Below are 19616 nucleotides of genomic sequence, written 5' to 3' on the forward strand. Positions count from 1 at the left end.
GCCAGACAACACTGGCTTCAGAAATGAGAAACTACTATTATTTCAAGCTGCGCTGTTTTGTTCATGTAATAACACTGTGCATGTCGACCTTGTATCTGTTATATTGAGCCGCATTAAATGATTCTTGGATCCGATCTTCTTTCCACTGGAGTGCAGAGCCAGCACCACTAACAAAATAAAACAAAAGTTTTCCTTTTTGTTTAGAGAGGAAAATGTGCACATCAATCAGATCAAATGGGTAAAAAATAATAATTTCCCTCCCCACAGTGCAGTGAATAAATCCCCTTCTCCTCCCTGCAAACATAGAAGGAGAGCAGAGCAATGCAAATGCTGACGTTAGCTAAAATCCCCTAAAAAGCCCAGAGGAAGATTCACCTGCAGCAGCCTGCAGTCTAATACTGGCCCGAGAAAAAGACTTACTACAGTAACTTTATGTTTATTATATAAATATGAGTCGTGTGTTGTCAGATGGCACACATAATGTAGAATATAGTCAGCCAGTGTGGGGAGTATTTTAATTTCTGCACTAAACAAAGATATATAAATATGCACCCATAAAACAGTGAGGCTTCTATTTATTTACCTCCTTTATGAGTCTAAAAGGCTTTAAAGGAAACCAAATTATTGCCTTTCGCCAATGATTCATGGACTGCAATAATTAAAGCTGACAAAAAGGCTTGAAGCGCTCAGCTTTACTGATCTTCCAGATTTTATTTTTCCTTATTCGTCCACAGAATTTAGTTGACTCGTGTCCTGAGGCAACCCTCGCCTTCCCTCCCACTGTGTGGTGTGGAGACTCTTGGCCTGTGTGGGGTGAGGATTGGGGGGGGTCCTCTATAATTCCTCATGTTGACTTCAATCCCATGTGACAGTGGTAAACATAGCATTTCACTAATGAGTGCATGTCTGGCACAAAGTCAGGAGGTGCTTGTTATGGTGAAAAGGACAGTGTGACAGGGACTTCATTTGAAAATGTAATAATCCAGCAAAGGCATGTTATAAAAGCCTCACATCAGCTAAACAGTGCCAAGTAAAAAAAAGCAAAACGCGTGTAGCTTCATTGTTAATAGTAATAAATGATAGTCATTTAATAAAAGCCATAAAAACATTAGAATTCAACTCCATCTCCCAGCGTGGTCCAGAGGGAGCTCTTAGGACATGAAGTAAATCTTCCATGTATCAGATGGGGGGGCTGCTAAGCTTTAAGCCTGCCTGACTCCAGTGGAGACGTCGAGGGAGAGATCCAGACAAACACAGCTCACTGCCAAGCATCGTTACTTACAACACCCAATCCACAGCACATTTCCACTGTCAGCTGCCAGGCTCAGTAATGATGATATTAGATAAAAACAAATCTGGCCCGTGCTGTAAATTAATGTGGATCGGAAAAAATAAATGGTTTGGACATTTTCACATATTTTTGTGCATTAGGACAAAATGACTTAAGAGTGTATATATGTATTTATGAATTATTGTGTGGCTCTGTTTTGAAACATGACATCTTATGAGGGCTGTAATACATGTGGACCACCAAATAATTTCAACACAACCTCACATTTAAATAATGCTACAGACTGATTGCCAGTTAATCCCAAAATGACTGTGTGGACATCTGAGTAAGGAGTTTTAAGGGGAGACAAAACAGAAAGGGGGCTGAACAACGCCAGTAAGTTTTGCTTTTACTCTTTTAGTACTTTCATTTTGAGTCTCTTTCACTTGCTGTGTGGTTAGGTTCAGGAAACAACGATTTGGATCTTGGATCATGAATCCTGCACTGCAAAAAAAGGCCTCTCACTTTTTCTAGACTTTATCGTGACACTATTAGAGAGCTCATATTGTGAGACAGTACTGAATTCACTCAGATAAAGCTAGTGGTAAACAAGTACTAGCATGTAGCTCAACAATCATCACGCTAACAAACCAGGGATATGTCATGAACTTGACACAGATTCATGCACAGCACCGGGATCAGCCAGCTGAGAGACAGAGTGCTGTTATGCAGACTAATGAAAGGATCGCGACTAAAAACCACAAGCTCACATGCATTTCTGCTTAAAATGCACATCTTTATGTGCCTTTTATGATACATTTTTCCTTTAAGACTGACCTGACTACTGTCAGATCATTAAAGTCATCTCTCTAATACAGTGCAGGCCACTGTCAGGTCATGTCAGCCTCAGAGCACTGAGCTGTAACACCCCTGACTCCTCATCCTCCCTTTACTGCAACTCCATTTTCTCTTCTTGTGTCATGAGGAGGGCTCTAATGAATCAGCCTATTGAGCAGGACAGAACTGTGCACTGGCTTTGACACTTACACAGTGTGTGTGCCTGTGTGTGTGTGTCAGTGTGGTCCCACTTTCCCAGCCTACCAAAGTACAAAGCTTTCGTTTGTTGCCTCTTAGCACTACAAAAGCCCCACAGGCCACCAGAGCTGAAAGAATTTGAGTGAATTTGGATTGTATGTGTCTATATGCTTGCGTGATCATATGTATGGTTAAATACGTGCACATGTATCTTCAGTGTCTGCAGACTCTTCATATATCTTATGTGCATTTGTCTGTGTGGTCAAGATGTGGTCACATACACCCGCCTGCATTTCATTGGGATGTGCCTGATTATTATTAAGAGGCATCATGTGGCCCTGAACACAAACTCCACCACTGAACCACACACACATCTATAAAGTAGAAACTATACAGCTGCTGCATCAACACCAGAATTCTTTTTCTTTGCATCTTAACACCACTACAAAGAGAGGGTAACAAATCACAGCAGATTTGGCTGTAGAACCTAAACCAAATACAGTGCATGTGCAATCAGGCGTAGACACAAAAACACACAGACACACACACGCAAACCGCTCTCCTACTCTGGCTGCTGTCCGGGCTTATGAGTCACAAAGGAGGCAGCTGTTATTTATCAGGGAAACACCCATTCTGATTAAACAGTTATAAATCAGAGTGTGCCACATTCAATTAGCATTAATAAATGTGCTGAGCACAAATCTATCCAGAGTCAGTGAGAGGGTGAAAAATCTATTAATTGAATTTTAAAGAGTGTCTCAAGAATCAATACACAAGTATATTCTTGTAGTAAGCCTCTGTTAAGCTGCAGGGATGGGCTGAACATCATTATACCATTATCTATGTCAGATGCGCCCGGCCTTTTGTGATTTACACCACATACACTTTCCCTTAAAGTCCAAGATGCTTCTTTGGTTTTCAGCATCTATAAAAATCCATCTCTTTGGCTGAGTGCCCGCAGGTTTATGTTGCACAGCCCGTGATCACCAACAGCTGCCCATCTCTGCAGTAAAAACATTGTACAAATCAAAACCTTCCTTTATGCTGCAGATTCTTTAAACTGAAGCCAGATAAGCATGTGTGTCGACTTGTCTTTGACTGAGAGGCAAAGACATGTCTGACTCAGGATGTGGCACCAAATCTGCTGGAGAAAAAAAAACGGGACTATGTAAACACACAAGATGTGGATACGTGCAAAGCCTCGCCAGGCTGTATATATTTATTAGGTAACAATATTTAAGGGTTTACGGTTTGCTATACTACCACATATTGGCTCAGAATCAAATAAAGGAATGGAAAGAGGCCAAAAAACAGACTTCAATGTCACCTGACAAACACCAAAGTCATGACCCAGTTCAATAGTGTGTATTCACTATCAGTGCAGGATAAACTAAATTACAGAAATCACTATGAAACTCATTAAGGGATTACATCAACAGCTGTTAATCCACTTTCTATTGTGGTGTAATTTATAAATGCAGCATTAGGAGCTTAGCCAGATGGCTTAGCTGCAGTTTGCACCTAAAATGGCAAACATGTCCACATCACAAAGCTTACAGCCTCCTGGGAATCTTGGGTGGAGTCTGTGCTAAATGTATTTTTATAAGATATTCTGCAATGATTCTATCCATCTGAATATTTCTAAATTAATACTTCATTAATTGATATATGGAAAAAAACTTACAGTAAAACAAAATGTAATTTAAGGCCCTGGTAAGACATGCAAAGTAGTCACATTTCTACAGCACAGCCGGACCTCCAGCAGCAGATATGCTGAAAGCCTCAGATGGTCCCATGCAGGGATAAAGTGCCCTGATACGAGGACAGCCATCGCCTGAAACTACAACAGTAGGAGAGGTATTCAACACATTATGAGACACTTCACCAAGCAGAGCTGAACTGATTTCCCCCTGACCCCACAAGCCCTGGACGTGGGAGATTTGCCAGACAAGGTCTGTGAGAGAGAGAGAGAGGCTCTAAAAGTATCTGACAGGGAGAAGAGGGTGAGGTGCAGGGTGAGATAAGACTGAGAGACACAGAACGAAAGAGCCTGAGTCAGGATTCAAAAACACAGGACAGATGAAAATCCTTTTACTAAAACAAGAACCAGGACTGGCTTCTACCATAATTGTAGTGTTGCAGTAACACACTTTAAACTTATAATAATGGAGCAGTAGCTGTGCAGTACACAACAGACACAACAGGTTTTGAACTTCAAGATAAGTTATATTTGGAAAAAGCAGGAAAGCAAACCATCATCCCCAAACTCTGCTTCCAACCAAGTATCAAATACGTCTGTAACATCAAATCCGTCACCAAATAAAGTGGACAGACGCTTCTGTTAGGCTGAGACAGTGATGCAGAATGAATTTTCTGCTTTACACAAAAAGTGGACATAAAAGTTACTGCAGCCATTTACATAAAGAGCTCAATTCACTACTCTTAAGCCCATTTTAAAGCTGGTGCTATAAAAAATAAAAAAATAAAGCAAAATGGCACCTTAGAAATCCTCCAACCGTTAACACTTGCGGAGAGATAGCCTTTGCACTATTTTCTTCACAGACTGACTTTGTGCACATGCAAAGTTTGACCAGAAGCCGTTCGTAAGCTGACCACTGACCAAAGCCTTGTCATTTATTCAAGGTTTTCCAAAAACCGCTCCCTATTAAGCTTCGTGTACCTTCTGTGTCCTTGAGGAGGGTGGAGGCCTTTCGACGAAACTTTCCATTTCTCTACTTATGAGACCTTTTATTTCAGCTAAGAGTGTTATGGCATTAAATAATACTCAAAACAGTTCAGGCAGTCATCTCGTCGTCATTCTTACCTCTCAGGGGACCGCTGGCGTTAACGACGTCTCGCCAACTAGGACAAAAACAGAGACAAACACAGTTCACTTTTGAAGTCTGAGTAATCTGAGGACAGCAACAGCTAGCCAGTAACAATTGGAGCTGTGTCACAGGTGAAGAAATGTGAAAAACATCTAATGAAAGGAAGGCACAGTGAAGTCTACTTTATATCCTACAGCCTTTTCATTATCTTTGAAATTTCTGTTTGCTCTGTAATTCAACATATTTGACACACCTCAACAACAACAAAAAAAAACCTAATCATAAAGATATCATTTGATGTTAAAACCGGTTATTTTCCCTGCATTTCCACCACCTGACAGACATGGATTTATCGTACTTTTACATCCCATGCTTTAGGTTTGTTTTAAAATGCCTCAGCTAAAGTACAACCACATCCCTATATTGAGATTCAGCAGACCTTGTAACTAACCAACTTCCTCAAAAAGGAAATGTTAAATGCTTTTCGTCCTCTCTTATAACCTGTACTCTCCCTATGGATTTCTTGACTATCTCTGGATGTGGCTCGGTTAGTATTAAATGGTGAACTCTCATGTGAGTCTTTTGACCTCTACGTGTGTGTTCTCCGTCACAGCGGTTGGCAGTTTCCACTGTGGACAGAGTAAGCTGTGCTGGTGGCTGCACCACATGGCTGGAGGCCAGTCTGCCCTTGATAACCATCTATGTCATCTACACAAACACCAACTGTGTCAACACCAGGGAGCAGAGCTCACCGAAGGAGAACATGAGAGCTTATTGATAGCATGTGAAATGTGTTATTGTGGAGGGTGCTGCGCCTGAATTCCATTATAATGATAATTGGTTACTGGGAATTTTTGAGATTTGCCCAAAATAACACAGATACAGAACTATGTTTAAAACAGGGCAGTGCAGTGGTGGAAATGGCAGCAGGAAGGTTGTGAATATGAAGCCAAAGCTAGGAGCCAAACACTGCAGTTCTTCTAATGGTCACATCAGGCTGGCAGCAGCCATAGGTTTAAAATGAGACTGTGCACAGATATTTCCTGTTACTGTGTCACATGGGCTTTAAAACTGACCCCATCTCTCTAGGAAACCATTGAGGCCCTTAGCCCTTTGATTCCCATGGAAGGTCTGAAAATGATCCCAGATTCTCTCATTGTGTTCTCACAAGGTTTAGCAACTAACATTACCCAATGTCCTTCAGGGTTTTAGAGATACTAAATACTGAAAATAAAAACAATGCAGGAAAAAACAATCTTAAAACATGTGGACATGTACTGTTTGGTCTATTACCAAATATAAGATTTGTAAATGTATAATGCACAATGCTGGTGACACTCCAACATCCAAAGTGTTTTCACTCACATTAAAAGTGACAGAAATGGTTGTGTAACAAATGACAGACCACACTAGTGGGAGACGTTTCAGAGGAGGTCGTGCAGTCTGAATCATGTAACTGTGGGCAGTCAGTGGAAGAGATGCCAGCTTCTGGAAGATGTGTGTTTGTAGTTTGTAGAACACCTGAAAAGTAAAAAGGCCCCAGATGACACAGTAGCTGTGGAAACACCACTGTCCAGGTTGGCTGAGCAAGCAGGAATTAAAAAAACCTACTGCAGAATGTTTTCTGTGTTAGTGGAGGTGGAGAAATGAATTTTCCTTTCGTTCTCTCGGGTGTGGAAACACAATGAGAAGTGTGGGAAAGAGAAAGTTCTTTAAAAGAAAGTCTCTATGCTTTCACCTTCAAGTGTACAAAAAGCAAGAAATTCAGGGCTGGATTTTACTAGCACAGTAGATCTTGGCTTGTTTATTATCAAGACTGTGGAAGTCTAATAGGGATGGGTGCAGATCACCCCTGGCATCAGCATCAGTCTCTGAAGTCAAAAGCTCCTTTCACATACAGCATCTAGTTTAACATAGGACTGTTGCACCATAAATGCACTTCACTGTTCTGTTCCGAGGTGCAAATATTTTGCTGCACCTGTGAATCAAGAGAGGAGGCTCTGTCACAGCAGAACCTCTGACTGTGCATTGCTCTATATAAAAGACAATGAGGCACCATTGCATTATTCTTTATAAATTAACAAAGGCGTTATACAGACTGAAGTCTGAAGCCTGTGTGCAAAAAAAGTGGCTTAATGTCTTTCTGACCAAATTTCTCAATGAACTGATGAATGTCTGATCAATATCACAGATATATCTGTTGCAAAATGTCAGTCAAGTTTACCGTTGCCATAGCTACACATAACAATTAGGACAAACAACGCACACAGATATCCAAGATAACATCACAATCATGTGCTGACCTTGCAGAGAGTGCAAGAAGATTGTAATCCTACTTTTTTGACCCATAAGACGATGCGATGGCTTGAAAACAACAGCATGGACCTGACGCTTTGGAATTGTGTTTGATGAGACCAAGATGTTGTTTGAACAGTTTCACACTGTCAGCAGAACTATAAAATCACATTAGAGGTAATTGGGACAACCAGACTAAACTTTGCTCCAAGTCATTAACAAAGCTGGGCACTGTATCTGACAGACTAATCGTTTTTTCATTAAACGAGATGCAGAGAAGTAAAATCAGAACAGTTACATAACCAAGTTTTGTGCTGACCGCTGCAGTGGCCTTAGTCATTTGGTGGATGTGACTGTCCAGCCACACAGCATGCCCCCCCCCTTGACCTTATTACATAAAATCCAGACAAGATCCAAGTGTTGCTTGTTAACTAATTACTGTTTTAGCCTTATTAGGGGCGGTGAAGTCACTTTAAATGGACAGAAAGCACCTTCAACTACCTTAATCTGACTAAAAAAAGAGCCAGAGACAAAATGAGAGTCAGTTTTACTTTGCTGTATTGTTAGTTTGGCCACAGTTACACAACAGCCAAACAGCTCATTAATCTGATTCTGTCAGATGAGTTTAAAGAGAGATGCCATGAAAGCTGCAATGTCCAGTCAGTTCAGCATTGTCCTTCCTTTGATACTAGACCAAGTAATTTAAAGGGCAGGACAGGTGCTGCTGTCGCACTGACATGTCTGCATTGTGACTTGGAAACTTTAAGGAGAATAACTGAGCAAGCTCAGAGGACAGTCTGAGGTCAGGACCTGGCCGAGGTGAGTTCAAATTGTGAAATGACAGACAACACAATTTAGTGTAGCCTAAAGCAAATGTAAACATGTGTTACAATTAGTGTACCTTCAGTCTCGGAGCAGATGGCAGATAAGACAGTCTGTCAGGTCAGGACTGTGTGTTCGTTCAGCAGGAAACAGCAGCAGATGACATTTCATGAAATGTTATTCAAGTGTGAAAATCAACCCATTTATCCAAATATTCACACAATGATGACAGCGGTTTGGAAACTTTAAGTAACTTAAACACATCACATGCAAACTGCACTCATAGAATTAGCCTATAGTTCCTCAGCCAATATTCAAAAGATCCCTTCTGCCCAGCAAGACACAAAAAAATACGGTAATCTAATTTGGAAGGACCAAAGGATTACTAATTTGATCCCTGTAACAGCTAATGTAGTGTTAGATTAAAGCTTTTTTTCACCCTGCAAGAAGTGCTTGACATCTGTTAAATCAGAGGAGGACACTGATTGTTCATCCTACTCATTAGCGAACCATAAAGTCTTTAAAGTGTTTAATGTTGCCTACTGTTGTGACTCTGTCTTCTTCCCCTGTTCTTTCTCTGCTCGCTCCTGGCATAGAGCCGCTCTTTACAAAGCCTCACTGAACACATCATTTAGACAGCTGTATTAACAGGAAGACAGCCTTGCTGAAGGATGGGTTCAGACAGAGTACATGACACCACAAACCTGGAAACAGCCCCATTAAACGCTCACTTTTGTTATCATTTGTCTTATTAGTAATAACAAATGTGATACACTTTCAATCCCAGCAGACAAAACACTGCACCGCATGAAGGTCAGGGGTCGGCCTCAGACACATTAATGCATCTCAAGCCAATACAGATTCAGTGGGTAAAATGCTCACATTAACGAAATGTCGTGACAAAAATGAAGAGAGAATTGGACATTTCTGAAGAGAAAAGGATTAATCGGTTCATTATTAAAGTTTGCGATGGGAATGCGTGCGCACGCGCACACACACACACACACACTCATAAACACACATGCACACACTCCTACACAAGCACCAAAAACCTGTTTGTCATCTTTTCCACGTATTGTCACGTCCCGTAGGCCATGAAACACATTTTTTCCAGAACATATAATCAGCTTTGGACTCAAACCGGTGACATCATCTTAAGGGCACCCTTTGACCAAAAGATGGATGACATCACACATCCCATATGAAAACAATTGTTCTTGAAACGCCACACTGTGTCAGCGGCCCATAAAGGGCACAGAAACACAGCGTGTGGGATATCACATGGCCTTGTTGTGTTTGTCTAACTTCTAACCCAAAACGTATCAGTGACGGCCCTGAAACGACAGAACAAAAGACGGGTCCAATCCAGTGACTTCCTCTGCTGAGGTAAAGGAAACACTTCCATCCTGGAACAAGGGTCCCAGACATGTGACATGACGCCACACACACATTTGTCAGGGTATCTCCCCTCGACTTCAACCAGATACATCCTCAGTGGAAACTGAGTAAGTTGTGTGCTGTGTGTGTCTGTGTGTGTGGCATCCAGCCAGAAGTCTGTTTGTCATGGGTTTGTCATTGCCTAAACAGATCTAAACTCAAAAACATTGATGAAATATAGCAGTAGTCAGGGGGTTACTGTGGGAGTGTCCTTTCAAAATAAACCCTCACACTGGGATAAAATATCATTTAAAGTGATAAATCCATGTTCATCCAGAACAATTAATTATGGCTACACCTATAGATAGATAGGTAATGTCTGTGTGGCATAAATATCATAAAGTATTTAGTCTTTAAGGGTGGATCTTGCTTTAAAAACAAACGGTTGTGTTGCCATCTCAATACTCAGGATGTAATGCAACGTTGCTTCTTAAGTAACTGAAACTGGGAACACTGGGTGTGACAGGCTGCAATCTGCTAACTAACAGTCAGCCTGTGTACTGCTGCTCAGCCTCAGCAGGTTCCCCTCTGTAATGACTGAAACACTCATAACAAGGCAGACGATGAGTGACAGCCGTGGAGGCTATACAACAGATGGAGTCTCTGTACCTGAGCTGCAACATAACAGATATAAATATATAATAAAATCCGGTGGATTGGTTCAGCTTGGTGTAATATTGAAATATATTCATCCTTTATATCCTGTATTTGACTATAATTTAAAGTGTACAGTGAATTCTAATGAATCTGAAGGAACCCCACTTGGCTGCTTTAAATGTGTACTGTGGACACAAACATGCGCTGCAAACCGTTCTACAATGCCCACGGGGCTACTGAATAGAATGCAGCATGCGTCACTAATGACATGCGCTGGCCCTCCAGCAGAGGAGACACACAGCAACAGCAGCAGCAGCAGCAACAGCAGCAGCGCACTATAAAGACACACTGTTCCTGTACGTACAGTAGGATGATCTGTCTTGCAGAAACATTGACCTCAATATAAGTCTGAGGTGAGAGCACAGGCTGAGGTCAGGTCATAAGCTCATTGTAGATATCACATCAGATCACAGATGAAGTGGAGCGGCTCTCTGTGCTAATTTAACATTTAAATAGGCTTCCATTTTGTTTTTTTTTAATAGGATCCTTAATAGAAGACTTCAGGTAATGTAATTATCAGCATGCACGGCCTTGTCCTTGTAAATTTGTAGTGCCAGAATACATTACATGACTCAGACCAAACAAAGCGATGCTCAGTCAGCCAGTATTTTTGTAATAGACAGTTGTGTACACCCTGTTTGAACGCAATCAACTCATGAGGCACGTACTGTATACTAAGGATGGAAAAACAATTTAAAAAAGACAGTATACAGCTGTATGTTTCCACCAATCATATCTCATCACTTGATCATTTTATCCAATAAGAAATTTGGATGAAATTTTGTAATCACCAAAATCAAAACAGTAACAACTCTGATAGCATGTAACATGACACTTGTGGCATGTCTTGTTGCACCCTGCCACACTATACACTGAGGACAGTTGTGCGGACACAGCATTTTAGCTCAGTGGCAAAGAGGATGAGAAGCATCGTTTTGTAAACAACCTGACCCACTTAGAGAGAAGACAACAGAACAGTACATACCAACCAGGATTCAGCAGCTAGCTGAACTTCCAGCTGCCAAGTGTGATTTGTCACCGAGTGTGTGACAATACCAAGGTTGGTGTGGGTTTAAGAGAGAAAGTGTGTGTTGTCCACAAACAGGAACTAATGCATGGGTGTGCCTGCCAGATGATGTGGTAAAATGGAGATGTTTGGTCACAGAGGCAATTGAGTGTGTTTCCTGGACACATAAGGCTAACAAAAGTTCATAAACAAACACACACACACAAACGATCCATTTCATTTACCTATGGCATTCAAAATGCTCTGAACATTGAACTGAAATTCATAAATAATGACTGCATGTGCTGCTCCAGCCCACCATGACCCCCTGCACTGCAGGACCAAGCGGGTTTAGATGGATAGATGGATGACTGTATGTTAGGAACACTGCAGTCCTGCAGTGGCCACTTGAGCCTAGTTCCCAAAAGTGTGTCAAAAAAAATGTAAAAAATCAGCAGCATTATACAAAAAACAGCTTTGATCTCTATAGATAATTTCCCCCACCATGACTGTGGACAATATTACACATATTTAAATTATATTTAGGGCCTTGCTATGCTTAAGTAAAGCATGAATGCAAAGGAAAATAAATGTATTTTATTTTATTCATCTGATGTAGTCACTAAATTAACCAGCTGGTGGTAAACCAACTGTGAAAATAACTGGGCCTCTAATGTTATTGTTACTAAATCAGACTGCTTTTCAATACTGACATCGCTCCAGTGAGAGACCTTTAAAGAAATACATTTCAAGCTTGCATGATCATTACACAGAAGGTCAGTTACCAAGTGATGAATCTTCACAGAACATGAACAAATCACGCCATCTGAGCTGAATGTCACAGCAGGACTCAGCACTGAACTGTGAGCTTTTATGTGTGTGTGTGTGTGTATGTATAGAAGAGTTATGTTGTCTAGTAGGACTTTTAAAGTGGGGTAATAAAACTGTAGAGAAACATGGGGCAATATAGAGGAGAGCAGATCATGGACTGGTGTAATCTGATCTTTGCATCACACTCAGAAATAGCATCACTGCATCCTTTCCAGATCCCCACACAGCGAGGGGATCAGCACTCATTAATGAAGGCATCCACAGAAGCTACTCACGTGCCCCAAACACATGCACATATGCACAGTTTTGGCTATAAAAGAACCTCACAGGAATACACTGCAAACAATGGATTCACACTGGCTCACTGTTCAGGCTGGTATTTTCCCTTTCAACTCTAAATACATGAAGTGACAGTCCATTAATTGATATATATTTGGTGACCTGGAAGATTTCTCATCTCATCTCCATATTAATGCAGACCTTTAGGGCACAGTAATGAGGAAGCCCCTCCCCCAGCCCTATACCATGCCCGTTTTCTCATGACTGCCAGGCAGCTCTGCAAAACACCAAAACAAGTCAGTGCTTACAGTTGTATTTTCCATAGAATTACACCTAATTATTGATCAATGATTGAAGTTTTTTACATGTAACTGTCCACTAGAGTTGAGGTTCCTGTGACAGTTCTGAACTTTGATGATCTCAGACATTTGACCCTCAAAGAGACATTTTAATAAGGTGAAGACCAGGGGGAATCAAAGGAGCCGCTGTCTGCCTTTAAAGCTCATTTGGCCCAAAACCTGGCACCTCTCATTCTCCCATGGTCAGAAGCTGACCCGGTTGCCATGGATACTCTACTCTAATATCTATGCAAACTCCTTCTTGCTGCATGGGCAGATCCAGTGTTGACACACTGCCAAGGACACACACAGAGGAAGAAGGTCTGTACAGACACACATACTAATAACACACATGCACAATATATGCACGTGTAAAATGGTGGCGTACGTGCACATACGAACAGCCGAGGTTGGACAGAAGTCGGCTGTGCTCCACACCATGTTGGATACTTTCAGTAATTCATCCGCCCACCAGTGTATAATAAGGTTATTATAACCCCACCCCGCTGGGACTTCTGACTCTGGCAACCAAACAACAGTGGAATCTAAACACTCAGCCCACATATGTATCACATCAAACAGCACCCTGACTGTGGACGCACAATAGTATGAAAAAAGAGACTGTTTGACTTCACTTGGGTCTATTATTCAGAGAAATCAAAGCATTAAAAGAGCAGCTGAACATGAACAGAAATAAAGATCTGCTGCATTAAATTTATGTCATTGACCAAAAGGGGTCCACCTTTGATGAAAAATAAAAGAGGACGTTGTTAACCTCTTATGTTACGGTATAACCTGTTCCATGAAAGAGAAATGGTTTTCCCATTGCTTCTTAGGATCTGAAAGTTTCGTAGCTCAGGTAATAAAAGCTGACATCACAGCTTGTCTATATATCCTGTAAAACTAACAGAAACCACAAGACAAGTGTTAATCCTTACAGTCCATCTAAAGAACTGTATCGACTGCTTGTGATACAGTAAATAAAATGTACCCTTGATATGTTTGCCATATGGTTCACTGGCTGTTACACACACACACACAAGCTTTAAGTCATGGCATTTAATCCTGTCAAACTCTGAGGACCCTGAGTCCTGTCTGACCAAACCCTGAGCTCTGAGCAATGAAACATGCCAAATGCATGACAGATGAAGCACAAGGCCGGAGAGACAGAGACAAGAAAATCCAAGATAATAAAATGAAGCCTGCAAACACACACGTCCCTCTAACAAAGGGAAAACATTGAAGTCCAAGACTCAATCAATTTGCACTGTGCAGGGAGAGTGGAGCCACATGTTTTTGATAAGTCCTCTAGCAGAGCAGGGTGAGGTAATGATGAAGTCATCTCTGTCCTCTGGACAGGTTCAACTTCAATCGTCTGTGTGCATTTTAAATAGCTTCAGGCTCACACATACACATGCTTTATTTGTGGAGTAAAAACATATTTTGTAGTAAAAACACAAGCATCACTAGATCAAATCCCATTCCCCATTCTTTGTCCTTCGGTTCCTGTTTCTACAAAACATTCCCAAGCAATTATGTCTTACATGGACTCGCCCCATTAACATTGAAGACTGCACCCACTCAACCAAGTCACTGCCACTCTGTTATTAAAGTCACTTAAAGTCAGTGCAGTCCCCCGCCGCGGTGGACACTGGACTTCCTGTGTGTCTGCCTTCATCTACAAATTACCAGACATTGGGTCATTATGAAACCATTCATTAAGGAAAGGAAGATAAATGAGCTCAGGCAGAAAGTTTTATCTAAATGTGTGTATGTAAACACAAAAGGGTAATGCTGTGACTAGTTCATGCATGGCTCAGGTTTAATGACACAAACAACAAACACCCCCAATGAAGCCTGATATCTACACATTAGCGATGAGTAAGTCAGTAGGTCCTGGATATTTAGCAATGCCTCCTTGTCACAAAAGCATGTGTGCAGCAAAGCTTTGTACCTGTTCTAAACAAATGAATAAATATTTCCTGACTTCGCAAAGAAGTCTGATGATGGATTTCTTTTTGGATGAGGGACAATCTTGACCTCTGACTTCTGCAGCTCATGAAGAATGGGACTTCTCTTGTCATTTTTCTGACTTATAAAATCCGCCCACCAACTGCGGTTGCAACACAATGATTAGTCCAAAAAAAAAAAGCAACTATGGTCTGTGACGGTCTGACATCGGCCAACATCAGGATGTCAGTATGTGCAACACAAGTCTGTAGGTGCTTTCTGGATCTTTTCCTGGACTCTTGTGTGATCATCTTCTTTTAATACTGACTGTGAGACTGGCTTTAACAGAGTAAGTGTGTTAAAGATCAAGAAAGGTTCAAATGATGTCATACAGAGACAACAAGGCAGAGTACGGGCCTGTAAAATGATTCACTGATCTCTTTAGGACAATATAATGGAATGAAGGCTCAAAGTAGTTAATGACAACTGTCAAAGGCCATACTGCAATGTGTCAAATAGATACTCAGTATGTTTTCTACAGCACCTTTCATTTAAACCTTAAGAAGTCTGTAACAGTGCTCTTCTTTTCTCAAGCTACATGAGCCAGAAATCCCACTATCTCAACACCCTCGAGTCTCCACTGCAATATTCATGAGGGAGCTTACAAAACACTTGGAGCAGGACGAGAAAATGGAGTTTACATCAAAGAGGATGTGTGGAGGCAGAGTAAAAACAAATATGGAGTATGTTTGCATTTTCCATCTATTCCATCATTGGCTCTGGGTTAAATGTCTCACTTAAAAAAGTCCCTGAAGAATCCTGATTTTGGGCCCCTTCTATCCAAGTAAAGCAACAAAAATGAGGGGGAATACCGTTTTAGATTTCAGGACCATATGGTGAACATACACATCAACACAATAAAAGGCAGGAAAAGAAGAAACAGGACTGAAAAATCAAGTATGTCAGAGTACAGGCCTTTTGGAGACAATTATCATATTTGTCTGAGAACCTGTTTCAGTTCAGACGGCCAAGCTTCAGTGTGGAAATCATCAGAGAGCCATTACAGGTTGAGAAATGTCTAATAGCCAGGGGTGCAGGGGAGGTACATGGGGGTGACATGCATTTCAGAGGTGAGGGGAGAGACAAGGGGAGGGGATAGGGAGGAAGGGAAGGCTTTCTGCCAGAGTTCTGATCATGGAAGGAGGGAGAGAAAATATGAAACAAATGGGAAAGAGGCGGGAAAATGAGAGGAGGGTCGGAGCTGTGTCATGTAGGTAGGGTGAGCATACACTGACACAAACATATGTTTCTTTGAAGTGAAACACAAGTAAATTGCTAAAGTAAATGTTAAAGGCATTATGTTAAATGACAAAGTAGCGCATAAAATATGATAACTTCTATCTGCAAAAACATTTTTCTCACACACTTTCCTCCATTAGTGCAGAATCAGCATACTTTCACACAGATTCCACACCACAATGCACAATGACGTTCTGAAATCACAAGAACGACGTTTCACTGATGTCTCATGCATGCACACACAACTGCCACACAGGCATCAGGTGCTAGACAACATCAACACCCCACCATTCTGCATCTGTGCGTGTCACACACACGCAGCAAGACACAATACAGGCACTTCTACTGTTTGAACCAGCTGTGTGAAAGCACAGCATCAGAGTGACATCTACATAAATGCCAGGGCTGGTTCACCTATGTATTTCATCCTGCTGCCATCTACAACCACAGATAAGCACACACACACGTAAAAGAATGTGACATCTTTCTGTCTATTTCTACCAAATGCTAGAAGAGCTCTTCTGTAGGATCAGACCACACAAGCCAACCTTAGGCACCCATCACCCTGTCACTGGCTTACTGGTTTTCCTCTCTTGGACCACTTTTAGTAACCACTGCATACTGAGAACAGCCCACAAAACCCTTCTTACAACTTCAATAACCAACTGTCCCCTCGCTGTCCATTAAAGTGAGACAATCACCTCTCCTCTCCTCAGAAGAAAAAAAAACATAACAGAGTGAGCTGAGTGAGCTGCAGGTGTGACCCTGACCTTTAACCTCCTACATGTAGGTAGGAGACCACAGTCATTTGTGTGCATGCTGTGGGCGTATCCTCATAAAATAAACTAACGGTTAGGCGTCACAAACAACTAGAGCCTAAAGGGTGAAGCATGCCTCGCCGAGTATTTCTAATAGATTAATACAAGCCGTAAATAAAAAGCATTCAACCAGCACGAAGTCATATAAACTCGTCATAAAATCACCTACATACCTGCTGGAAGGAGGACAGACGCAGCCAGCAGCCCTGCACCTGGACCTGATAACACACGCACACGTCCCGGCAACTTTCGCCTTCCGCTGCTTCACTCTGCTGGAATTCAGTGGTTCCGATCAAACATCACTTTCACTGATGTTCACCACATGTGATGGAGTTAACCCGCTCACAGGAGGGGGGGCTGTGCGGGCAGAGCGCATGCTGCGGAGAGGTGTTTTTTTTTTTCCGAGTGACGCCGGCTGAAGCGGAAACACTCGCTCACAATATGGCAGGAAGTGAAGTCTCATTCATTGAAACGGGTGGAGCATTTTTTCGCAAATCCCTTGCTGGAGACGGAGCACACGTGATTCTGCTGATGTGTATTATTTATGTTTGTCCTGATGCAGGAGGAGAGTATGAGAGACAATTTTGGACATGTTTACCACAATCCAGAGTTTAACCATCAATATATATTAAACTCTTTTAATATTAGTTGGCCACTTTAAATGGATCTTGGCCTAATCAATAAATAAAAAATAAATAGGCCTAGTTGGTTTTCTGCTTCACACAGGATATACATTTTCATTATTTACTATTGATTGTTACACTTTATGTGTTTACATACATGTTTGTCTGTATAAATTCGAAATTGTAATCGAAATAATGCGTTTAAAAAGGCAGCTGGGGTTCAGAGCTTCTGTACAGCTCTATACAAACGTCAAGCAGCATTCTGTATTAAAAAAGTGCTGCACTGCCGCCATCTTGTGGTAATAGTCTAAAACCATTCCAGTGAGGGCAGATGGAGTATCAAAGGTCATGTGTGTTTAAGTTTGTGTGAAATGCAAGTAAACAAAACTGCAGCAACACACTCACAAGAAAATGAAATGCATAACATCTGCCAGTAAAAACAAAAAAGACTCTAAATATACTGAGAAAATTTAACATTTAAAATACTAAGAAAATCTTAGTCTGTCACTTTTTGTCAGGGCTCTTCAGGAGGGAGGACACAATTGCAGAGGCACAGAGCGGTTAAAACAAAAACTCCTTTATTCAAAGCCGGGGGGGGGGGGGGGGCAATGCAAAAACCAAAAATCACACTCAGCATGGTCAAAAGGAAGAGTACAAAATAACTAACTAAAAATCACACTTCACGTGGCAAAACTAGGTTAAGGAAAACAGGCACAGGGCGTAAAAGGAAGGAACAAAAATCTAAGCATGAACCGACTACTACCTGGAGCACCCCGAGGTCAGGCAGAAGAGCATGGCATGGACGAGACAGAGACAGAGACAGAGACAGAGACAGAGACAGAGACAGAGACAGAGACAGAGACATAGACAGAAACAAACCCTACACCGGACGAGACAAACTAGCAAAGACAGAGGGGAAGACACAGACTATATACAAAGGGACCAGGGAAGACAACGAGACACAGGTGACACACATGAGGGCAGGGCAGGTAATCAACAAGGAGGGAAACCACAGGAAGCAAAACTCAAGACAGTGCACAGGGAGGACAGGACTACCAAAGTAAAACAGGAAGCACAAGACAAGAGCTAAACAAAAACCCAGAGAAACAATATAATTACAAAAACAATAATTAAACACCAGGTTGTGACACTTTTTATACCAACAAAGATTTCTTTTTCATTGTTTGCACAACCTAAAGCACATTCTGTGTTAAAATGGCCTGTGTGTATCTGCTTCTGTCGTGCATGTTTGCAGTGAATATTTGTCACATTGATAAAAAAACAGTTCTCTGGTGTTTTGCCTATGTGTGTGTGTATCTTTTATTTTTTTTATTTTATTTTTTTTTTTTGAAGTGCAGTTGCGCCCATCACTATTACAGTACGCTGAAAATACAAACACTGTGAGATTGGTAGGCTAGAATACACACACACACAACCCATGTAAAATCAGCCGGCTTGAGGAAATGCAGTAAAGAAAAATGAAGGTTATTAGTGCTGTGTGTCAAAGTTCTGTCACGTGTTCAGACCATTGATTATTGAATGGTTTCTATAAAACCTACTAAATGTTGATCAATCACTTATTAAGTGTAACATGAAACCATCAGCTCCAGTTCTTAACACTCATATTCCAAGAAGTCCATTACTGAAAGCTTTTTTTTCCTGCAAGGTAACACATTGACTCATAGAAGCCATCCAGAGCTGCGTATCAGCTGATCTTTACTAAACCTGGTTTGTTTTTATCAGCAGATGAGGGCAACAGATTTACTGTAAAGCCGCATCTCTAGAGCGTCAACCTGTGTTTTTGCACTTGTTGTTGTGTAAGATTTGTTGTAACTCATCACAATCAAGCAGAATGAAACTTATTTTTTTGATGAGTCACTGGTTCATTGTTCCTACTTGATATTCAGGTCAAGAACAAAAGAAGGAGGAAGTCCGCTGTGACGATAAATGGATTTTATAGAGAAAAGAATCTCACTCTCACATACGTGATCTCTTCTCTCTGGTATTATTGTTGTTATTCAGGTGACACACAATCACTGGTATTCAATTACACACAAGTGAAAACTTTGGCAAAAGTGACAAGGAAGTACTTGACATATGTAATGGTGCTCACTGAGTCCTCAATGGT

The 19616-nt window shown here is 41.3% G+C and overlaps 1 protein-coding gene across 3 annotated transcripts in view; it reads right to left on the bottom strand.

The window, feature by feature from the left end:
* add3a (adducin 3 (gamma) a) overlaps positions 1 to 17258 on the bottom strand; it is an 80516-nt gene extending 63258 nt beyond the window's left edge. Inside the window, exons 1-3 of one of the 3 annotated variants that reach the window (XM_028400942.1) lie at positions 11330 to 11409; positions 6499 to 6654; positions 5130 to 5167 (exon numbers count right to left, since the gene is read on the bottom strand). The gene's annotated coding sequence lies outside the window, so the exon portion shown is untranslated. Of the gene's footprint in view, positions 1 to 5129; positions 5168 to 6498; positions 6655 to 11329; positions 11410 to 17038 lie in introns of those variants that run through there. The other 2 variants (XM_028400941.1, XM_028400940.1) reach the window with 2 other exon arrangements.
* Positions 17259 to 19616: the final 2358 nt, after the last annotated feature.

The sequence above is a fragment of the Parambassis ranga genome, chromosome 1 (assembly GCF_900634625.1).
Source record: "Parambassis ranga chromosome 1, fParRan2.1, whole genome shotgun sequence".
NCBI lineage: Eukaryota > Metazoa > Chordata > Actinopteri > Ambassidae > Parambassis > Parambassis ranga.